Source organism: Triplophysa rosa, linkage group LG3 (genome assembly GCF_024868665.1).
Source record: "Triplophysa rosa linkage group LG3, Trosa_1v2, whole genome shotgun sequence".
In the NCBI taxonomy this organism is placed as follows: domain Eukaryota; kingdom Metazoa; phylum Chordata; class Actinopteri; order Cypriniformes; family Nemacheilidae; genus Triplophysa; species Triplophysa rosa.
The window spans coordinates 13,268,532-13,275,460 of record NC_079892.1 but is presented as its reverse complement, the minus strand read 5'-3'; positions in this window follow the sequence as shown (position 1 = coordinate 13,275,460).

The following is a 6,929-nucleotide window of genomic DNA, read 5'->3' as shown; positions in this document are numbered from 1 at the left end:
GTGCTTCTCTGTAGACATGATGTTCTTGGGCTCATAGTCAGCATTTCTCTCCCTCCAAACACAGGAGTCCATTTTGGTCTCACAGCAGTGCCAGCACTTTCGCCAAAGCCTTTTCTGAATCATTTTTATGTTCATTGTCAAACTTAAGACGAGCCAGGCGGGCCTTCTTGGGCAGGAGGACCTTGCGGGTGCTTCAGGATTTCAGTCTACTGTGACATAGCGTGTTACCAATGTGTTACCAATGTTTTGCTTGCTAACTGTGTTCCCAACTGTCTTGAAATCATTAACAGGCTTCTTCCGTGTAGTTCTGGGCTGATCTTTAACATTTCTCATGATCATCTTTACCCCATTGGGGAAATATTGCAGGGAGCTCCAGAACAAGGGCATTTGATAGTTATTTTGTATATCTTCTATTTCCAAATAATCACACCAACAGTTGTCTCCTTCTCACCAAGCTTCTGTCTGTAGCCTATTCAAGGTTTGTGCAGGTCTCCAATCTTGTCGCTGACATCCTTTAAAACCTATTTGGTATGGACCATGGTGGTGGAGAGGTTGAACTGGAAGATACAGATTCTGTTGGCAGGCATCTTTTATATACATAACAAGCTGATTTAGGAGTACTTTCTTAAAGTGACAGGACTAATCTGTGGTCCATATAGGCACATAACCAATCTGTGGAGCCAGAATTCTTGCTAGTTGGTAGGGGATCAAATACTTATTTCACTGACTGAAATGCAAATCAATTTATAACCTTTATATAACATTTTTTTCCCCTGATTTTTTTTAATATTCTGTGTCTATCAGTTAAAATAAACCCACCATAAAAATTATAGACCCTTCATTTGTTTGTAAGTAGGCAAACTTACAAAATCAGCAGGGGATCAAATACTTATTTCCCTCACTGTACCATGATAATACGATTGTACTATACCCAAAAAACATGATGATACTTCTTGTAGTTTTTGGTTAGTTCAGTCTCTGTTATTGTGACTTAGTAAAAGCTAAAGGAATAGTTTACAAAAAAGACTGGTATAAAACATGTATACTATATGACTCTTTCTTCTATGGAACACAAAAGGAGATATTTTGAGAAATGTGTGTTCATATAATGGAATTCAATGGGGTCCATTGTTGTTTGAAAACCATCATTCTTCAAAATATCTTCTTTTGTGTTCTGCAGATGAAAGAAAGTCAAACAGGTTAGAAATGACTCGAGGGTGCGTAAATGATGAAAGAATTTCAATTTTTTGGGTGAACTACCCCTTTAACTCAGATTTCCGTACTAAGAAGTACATTTTATGCTTTGTTTAAGGTGCACAAAGAGCATAAAAGAATGGCCATTTCTTGTTTTGTCAGCCATTAAAGTACTGTGGCACCACAGTACAGTGATACAGTAGTATCAGATGCCATGATAACTAAAAACAAGATACTGTACTGAATGATTACCAGATGTTACAGATATACCACAGTATTAACATCAGAGTCTAAGTATTTCATGTCATACCTTATCACAGTACACTTATTTTCAGTAAAAATACTTTTTTGTTATTGATTCCTAATTCTTTAAGTAATTACTACGCTATCAAAAATATTATACTACATGTTGTTAGTGGCACTTACTGTGTAAAAGAATCCCTATTTATCTAGTGTTCCCAGATATACAGCCGCGGAAAAATTTAAGAGACCATTTCAAATGTTCATTTAATCATCATTTTTAGAGGTATTGTGGTCATTTCAGTCCAGTGTTTGTTGAATATTAACTAAATCAAACCTCAGAAGTAACAAAGTCATCCAACAGCAACGTGAAAGACTGACAGCATGAGAAGACACATGAAAACTGTGATAAAAGTCAAGATTATCACATACAACATTTTTTTTAACGTTTCCTAAATACATTTTACGTTGTATTGCTTAACAGTGAATATGAACTTGTTTTCTTTGCAGTATTTGAGGTCTGAAAAATACAGAGCATCTTTTCTGTTATTTTGACCCGTTTCTCTAGTTTTCATTTTCTGCAAAGAAACGCAAAAAGAAACAATATTTTTATTTCAAATTTGGTAAAAATATTGTTAGTAGTTCACAGAATGAAACGAAAATGATTATTTTACCTAAACACATACTTATAAATAGTAAACTGTAAAATCCGAAAAATGGTCTCTTCATTTTTTCTGCGGTTGTATATGGCAATATAGTAAAATATTCACATGCACTACTAACTCATTTAAGTCTTAACAATTAATAAAATGGTATCTGTCTCATGGTGAATGTTGCATACTATTTAGTTATTACTATTTAGTTTTGACATTATACAGTTGGACAATAAAGTCTAATATGTTATTAAAACTAAACTTCCACTGACATTAAATACCATTAATCCCTCTTCCCGGCTGCTTCTATTTACAAACACCTTGGGCATTTCTATTTCCTTAACGACACACTTCACAAACTTCATGGTTTTTCCTCCAGGAACCCACAGCACTTTCACTATGAGGTCCGAATCATTTCAGGCTTGCACTTTCACACCCAATGGTTTTTTCCTGGTTCCACGCTACTCAGCGCCTCCATGTACGGTCAGGGCTGTTTGTGTTTAATAGCTTGTGTGGTCCCTCTTGGGTTTCTCAAGGAGCTCAGATGTTAAACTGAAAGGACTGGACTTGCTAAGTATATCTGACCCTGCAGCGTTGAACGCAAGAAGACGCCAAACTATGCGGAGAGCACATAATTTTCCACGGCCACTTCGGCACCCTGAAACCTAAAACAGGGCTTGTAACATTTGGAAGATGCCATCACGGAGAACGACACTTCATTTTAAAAATAGCTATTTCACATGTATTATTAGTATATTAGAATCAAATGAAGTTTATGTTTATATCTGAAGGTATTATGGTGCCAAGACTTGTTTTCTGGCACACCCGTGAAGAACTGACATGTTATGTCACTCACGACATGACATATCTGCAGTCTCTGGGCTTTTTCAGTCACATGACCTTATGAGAAACAACTGTCTTTAACCAAACACATATACAGAAACACAGCCAATATGTAACCACAATGTCTGTGCAATCTGTCAGGACTCTGTCCTTCCTGTTATGAGTTCTCATGCTCATTGGACGGAGTCGTGACAGAACCATGTCTTGCGGGTTTATGTTGCGTTTTGTGTGGAGACACGTGGCTTTGTTGTCACTTTCGCCGCGTGTCATCCTGTCTTGTCTCTCAGCCCTGCCTTCCTGTCTCCCGTAATCTTACTTTGAGTGTTAATCCCAGTCACATGCCCGTCCCCTCCCGTATGTAATTACCCTTCGTTAGTCTTCCCACATATAATGCCCCTTTGTTCTCTGTCCTTTGCCGGTTTGTTGTCGTGTATACTACATGTCAACCCCTTCGTGTCGTTCATATAGTAAGTCTCGAGTTGTTCATGTTTATCTGTTTCCCTAGTCTAGCCCTGTTTCTACCTTTTTGTTATGGTGTTTGTTATTTTTTTATTCCTCGTTATTCCCCCGAGTATTATTTTCCTGTTTTCCCCCTCGTGGGTTTTGTTTTCTGTTTTTGTTCAATAAAAACATTTTTTTGTACTTTCCTGTCTGCGACTGGGTTCTGCCAAACCGTTCTGTGACAGAACAAACCGGCCAACAAAGAACCCAGCGGACGAGAGCACAACGCAATGTGGTGGCCGTGTGCTTCGAACCGGGAGTGGTGGAGTTCCATTGCCTCCCAATCCCACGCCGGCAATGGGCCATTCCCGGCTCAAGGCCATCGTCCCCTGCAGGACTACGCCCGGGAGCTATAGGCGAGGAGGGGTACCTTCCCTGAGGTGCTGGTGAGTGACTATCTGGTGGCCGGGATGGATAATCCTCCACCCCTAGCTGAACGGGAGGAGCTGATTTTTATCTGCCGTTTTCTCGGTTGGTGGATCAGCTGCACTCTCGAGAGAAGCGGATAGATGGCGTTGCTTCCAGCTGCCCCCAGGACTCCTCCCATTTCAGCCTGGGTACTGTCCCAGAGGACCACGTCCTGGTCACCGGGGCCGTGGGGCTCTCAGTCCCGTCCATCCCAGCATCCTCAGGTCCGGGCCCTCCCAGCCTCCGTGGAAGGCGTGGGAGAAGGGAGTCATGGGACTCCCCATCTGACTCCTCCGGTTCGGAGATGGCTACACTCCCATCTGCATCTCCGCAGCCAGCCACGTGCCCAGTGGTCCGGCCCCGGAAAAAAAAGAGGAAGAGGGGTTGCTGCCTTTTCCGCCGGCACCCCAGCCAGCGTTCCAGCCGGCATCCAGTCCGGCCCAGCAGCCGGGATCCAGTCCGGCGCAGCCGGCGTCCAGTCCGGCATTCCAGCCGGCGTCCAGTCCGGTGCAGCCGGCGTCCAGTCCGGTGCAGCCGGCGTCCAGTCCGGAGCAGCCGGCGTCCAGTCCAGTGCAGCCGGCGTCCAGTCCGGTGCAGCCGGCGTCCAGTCCGGCATTCCAGCTGGCGTCCAGTCCGGCACAGCCGGCGTCCAGTCCGGCGACTCAGCTGGCCTCCTAGCCGGCGAGTCAGACGGCAGTCCGCACGGCCCCTAGCCGTATCCGGCTGGCAGCCAAGCCGGCCCCACCCACTGCTAAGACTCCCTCCCACTGTCCCACCCTTGTTTAGTGGTCCCAAGTTTTGGCCTCCTGTTGTCCCACCCCCCCTCCCTTGTTTGTTATTTTTGATGGCCCACCCCAATCCCATTTTGGCCTCCCTCATGTTCCCCCTAGTCTGCTCTGTGCTTTGTCTCTGGTGTCTGTCTTTGTGCCTCTCTGTTTTGGCCCGCTGAGGTTTCACCCTTGGGACGCCGTGAGGCGTCTCTTGGGGCGGGGGTTCTGTCAGGACTCTGTCCTTCCTGTTACGAGTTCTCATGCTCATTGGACGGAGTCATGACAGAACCACGTCTTGCGGGTTTATGTTGCGTTTTGTGTGGAGACACGTGGCTTTGTTGTCACTTTCGCCGCATGTCATCCTGTCTTGTCTCTCAGCCCCGCCTTCCTGTCTCCCGTAATCTTACTTTGAGTGTTAATCCCAGTCACCTGCCCATCACCTCCTGTATGTAATTACCCTTCGTTAGTCTTCCCACATATAATGCCCCTTTGTTCTCTGTCCTTTGCCGGTTTGTTGTCGTGTATACTACATGTCAACCCCTTCGTGTCGTTCATATAGTAAGTCTCGAGTTGTTCATGTTTATCTGTTTCCCTAGTCTAGCCCTGTTTCTACCTTTTTTGTTATGGTGTTTGTTATTTTTTTTATTCCTAGTTATTCCCCCACGTGGGAAGTGTTCGTTTTGTTTTAGTGAGTATTATTTTCCTGTTTTCCCCCTCGTGGGTTTTGTTTTGTGTTTTTGTTAAATAAAAACATTTTTTTGTACTCTTCTGTCTGCGACTGGGTTCTGCCAAACCATTCTGTGACACAATCCAGACTAAAGAGGTATAATCCATTTATGATATTAGGCCATAACCATAAAAATATTTTTTTGAGATACAGTACTTTTCATTTATAATGTGAAAAAAAAGGTCAACTCTCCCACAGTCTGGTCATTCATACAGACACCAGATCATGAAATGTATGCATATCATAAAGGTTCTGCAGAATAATCGAGGAAAATCTATTTGGTCAACAACATTTGTCACGCACATAAAATCATTATCTGATAATCCAAAAGAGATCTACTGCTAATGTGTTTTATATCCTGGAGATATTTTTTAAACCACTTGGTCTTGGTCAGCACGTTCGTGCACGGGTATGTGTGCCATCGTTCAGGCCATGAGAATGTCTCTTTATATCCTGCATGTAGACATTGCAATTGATGGGAACACAAAAAGAGATCACGAAAAACAGTTATGATGACATCAGCACCACAGGAATGTGCCTGGATTTTGCCGTGTTTGTGTATTTGGCCATTAGAGGGCTGGTTGACTCACGTCATTGATATTTTCTTTACCACATTTGGGAGTCACAACATTAGTTAAATCAAACACATTACTATTACTACATACTACCTAAGCGGTAAACACTGGCAAATAGGTAGGTATGTGTGAACAAGCAAACAATTAAAACAATAATCAAATGCACTTTGTTTAGTTTATGTCGATCTGTCTAACATCTTGTAGACAGCTAAAAAATACATTTTATTTCTGGATAAAACAACAAATACTTTTTGTTTGCTCACACTGAATCTCAGACTATAAATAAACATTACATGGGTTTAAACTGGGCCATCAAAGACAGACAAATACTTGGGGGCATTCTTGTAAATCTGGAAAATATCTGGGCATTGATGTCATGGGACTTTTCCTAATTTTTAACAAGTCTGTTGGTCGAGGATTAAAAATAATATTCAACATTTCCTTGCCTACAGCTGTTGGCTTCTGCATATTTCCAAATAGACAGGCATTTAAAGGTGCACTTAACACCTTTACAATAAATAATGGACTATTTGCGCAAACCTCACCCTCGAGTTGTCCAAATCTGTATACATTTCTTTGTTCTGATGAACACATAGAAAGATATTTGGAAGAATGCTTGTAACAGTTCTTGATTACAATAGAAGGAAACATTACAATGGTAAAAGTGCCCCAGAAATCTTTCTTATTCTTCAACATATCTTCTTTTGTGCTCAACAGAACAAAGACATTTATAAAGTAAACTTTTCTACTATGGTAGTCAATGGTGGCCAAGAACTGTTTGGTGACAAGCGTTCTTCCAAATATCTTTCTGTGTTCAACAGAAAAAAAAAAGAAATTTATACAGATTTGCAACAATTTGAGGGGGGGGGTGAGTGATTCATGACAAAATTTTCACTTTTGGGTGAACTCTCCCAACTCTCCTTCAGTTGCGTTGGCCAACACATTTTCACTGACACCTAGTGGTGTGGATGTAGCATAACGCTAAAGCAATGTAAGTGCAATACCGGCCATAAGCAAG